The following is a 3,876-nucleotide window of genomic DNA, read 5'->3' on the forward strand; positions in this document are numbered from 1 at the left end:
TACAACTCCCTTAAGTGGTTTTATTTTTAACTCTGGTGCAATATGGAGTGGAATAGGATCAGACAAAGTTGAAGTCGAAGGATTAGGTTGATCAATGGCCTGGTTGTTCAATGACAATAGTTGATTTCCATAATATTTACTTCATGTTGACACCAAAACATCAATTTTAGGCTCAAAGGTGAATAGTATGAGCACCTGGGAAGTGGAAGCATGATATGTAGCAACCATATGTGTCTCCGAGTTTAGAAAAGGATCAGTCAACACTACAGGTGTATTAGAAGTCTTAAGAAGCTTTGAGACTTCAGAGTAGTGAGGACAACTCACGTAAAGTGGTCATCATTACAAATTAAACATGGGTAACGAGGTTTCCTAGCCAAATAAGAGGAATCAGTTGATTCTCTTAAGGGGGATTATTTTGTTTCTTCTTGTTTTTCCCCTTCTTCTTGCTTCCTGGTTGCTTTTCATTCTTGCCTTTGTCAAATGACACAACATTAATTTCGGAAGCAAGAGTGTTATCAGATGCATTTGAAGTTTGATTAGAAATGGCAAGTGTTTGAACAGATGGTCTACCTACCATTTGTGTGCTTGAATAACCAATCACACTGTCACCGACATCAGATTCCTTACCCGATGGTGGTGGAGGAACAATGAAAGTTGGTTGGGGTGCATTTGGGATCTTTTCATAGAGCATGCTAGACTGTGTATAGATCAAGTCCAAATATTGGGCACGAGAAATTACTTGCTCTTCAGTGACAACTCCACCTTTTGCCACATCCTTGGTGATAGATGGCAACAAGGGTTTTATAAACCACTCAGCTAAAAGCTGACCAGGAACATAAGTTTTGACCATTCGACAACGATGACGCCACTCATGAATGTGATCATAGATATGAGGCAGCAGTAGTCTGTTTAAATTTTGTTAATAGTTCTGTTCTAGTTTCATATCATATGGGTAATTGGAAGTGGGCTAAAAATGTGGAAGCTAAGGATGTAAAGTTATCAAAAGAAGCTCGTGGTAACTCAATGTACCACTTCACAATCGTACTAGTAAGTGTTCTCTGGAAAAGATGTAGTCTAACTGAATCATCATTCAAGGAGTTTGATGAACACCATAAACGAAATGTCATGACATGGTTGGACAGGTCTTATCCATGGTTTCCATTGAATTTCGGAATATTGGAAGGTAATTTATGAGGAATCACCAGCCACCAAGGTGCATAAAGAATTGGGTCATTGGTGAGTTGATTTAGATCTGGTAATTAAAGTGTTGCAAGAAAAGGCAACTGTCTATTAAGGTCAAGTTGAGCATAAAAGATGGGATTGCCTGGGCAATAGGCCTTTGCATACCAGCATAAGGCATCTTCTCCTCGTAACCTTGATAGGGGTAAGCTTGTTGAGCAAAACGAGAATAAGGTGGTTTTTGAGCACCAAGATACATTTGATTTTGTCCAAACCCAACATAGGCTTGTTGACCAGGACCTAGGTAAACTTGTTGTTGACCAAACCCAACATATGCTTGTTGACCAAGTCCAAGATGAGGTTGGTACTACTGAAATTGTTGTTATTGATATTGGGGCTGCGAAGGTTGTTGAAGCAACTATTGTTGTTGTTGATACAATGGATGTTGATTTAAAGGTTGTTTCCCACCAATGTAATCTTGACCAGGTTGTGAATACACTAAACCAGTGTAAATCCAAGTCATTCTAGTAAAAGGTAAACTGTTTTGAGGTTGTTGGACTCCAGGCACAAGTGGTTGTTGTAAAACTTCCTGAGAAGGTTGAATCTGTAAACCTGAAACTTGGGGGTCTGAGGTTCAAGGACGAGCTTGCACAGGTTGAGATACAAAAATCTGAGCTTGTGACTGTGGTAAAGCTATAACAATAGGCATAGTAGGTATGGATGCGATAGATTGCATAGGTTGTTATGGATACACAAACCTAGGTTGAATGGGCATTGTTGGCTACCATTGACAAACAGTCATTCCAACCTGACCTAAAGACGACGTCATACTGACATATGGTTGTCCCCCAGCAAATGGAGGATAAGGAGATTGTTCATATTGTTCTCCATATGGGGGTACTCCAGTGTAACACAGATACATATGATGGTAACCAGATGAACCAGCTTTGATATTAACTTGATGGGTCTGGTTGTTCAGTATTTGTTAATGAATAACCAAATAAAATTCTTGTAGAGGACATAGGTGAAGACCAAGGGCTAGAAGCAACACCTAAGTGGGTTCCAAATAAATATTGGTAACCCAATGGGACAGAAGGAACACCATACAAATATGATTCAAGTGTCATAGTAAACATCAAAGAGGTTGCGACAGAAGATTCTGTCGTGGCTGTAACAGATGGTACAATATGGGATGTTGACTCTTCCATAGTCAAATGTCCAAAATAAATTTCTTAACGAATCAACAGGTGTCTGAAACTAATCAAGATCAAAAGGAGCAACAAAATGAGGAGTATGAGGATACAGATAAAGTCCAATTCCAAAATGGAATGTATTTCTGGGTGTTTCTACCTTAGGTTCCTTTTCTATTGAAATCAAACTAGGTGGAAGGATTTCACTGTTAGGTCCATAGTAGATTTTCGGTATTTGTTCTTGAGGTAAAGGGGAAGTTTAAATAGTTACGAATTTCTGAGGATGTATCGATTGATCTTCGGGTATGGTAACAACTTCTGATTGTTCAACTTCAAGATCCAAGTGTTCTAGTAAAAGAAAAACAGGTATAGGTTGGGCTTCTTGAACAACTTTTGGTTCAGAAGTAACTTCTGATTGAATGGTGATAGGTTCAGGATCAACTTCTGGTTGAATAGATTGAGGTTCAGAATTAATTTCTTGTTGAAAAGCTTTGGGTTGAGAATCAACTTCTTGTTGAACAACTTGGGTTACCATTTCACTAGATTCAATTCTAGTGTCCTCGGGTAATTGTGGATATTCTACTTCAATAACAGATGTACCAGTAATTGTAGGAGTAACTGGGGTCACAGTACTTACCGATATAGGTGTTTCTAATAATTTAGATGAAGAACCAAAAATTTGGGATGTATTGGATTCAGTCAAACGAGACTGCTTTAACCAAATAGGTGTAGCTTCAGGTGGTAAAAGTGGTTTACTCGTTGTATTCTGTGAATGACGGGGTAAGGGTTGATGTTCCTCCACGATTTTTGATTGATTTTATTACAAAAAAGAAATAAAAAAAAGGGGTAAGCTAGGCAAAAGGACTACCAAGCAACTGTGAACTGCAGAATACCTCCCGGTGAATCGAGAAGTAAGGTAGGTAATCTCCCCAAATGTTGTGTTCAGTGTATTACAGTGTACAAGGTGGCTGACTCGGTTACCTAAGGATGGATAACAACCTAGTGTTGTCCTCCCATATACACCCAAAAGTACATGGAGGCCCAATCTGTGTTAGCACTATCTAATGTGAAACCGCACAGTGAGAGCATTCCTTTATAATTTATGTACTGTAACACTGCCCTATATACTCGAAGGTACATGGACGAGCTACGATATACTCACATACATGGAATGAGGTATCACACTCGGAATGTATCACAGACAAGTTAGCGACAACTCCTATGTTTTATGACACCGGAACACATCTCTAGCCTAGAACCTCTAAATGTTTTGTGTTAGGTGACAATGCTCCATTAGGTTAATTGAGATTAATTTTAAGTTGACCTTGATTAAGAATTTTCCTTTGAAGGTTCACCACGTGATGTCTTTGAAATTCCTAGAATGTAGCAAATATGATAAACATTCTTTTCATTCAATTTGAACAATGAAAACCTTAGCTAGTAGGGATAGATCAATAGATTCTTTAATCAAAGAATAAATAGCACATCTAATGCAATTTCCCTAAAC

Source organism: Pinus tabuliformis, chromosome 6 (assembly GCF_031772625.1).
Source record: "Pinus tabuliformis cultivar Carrire ecotype Pingquan chromosome 6, CPIR1, whole genome shotgun sequence".
In the NCBI taxonomy this organism is placed as follows: Eukaryota; Viridiplantae; Streptophyta; class Pinopsida; order Pinales; family Pinaceae; genus Pinus; species Pinus tabuliformis.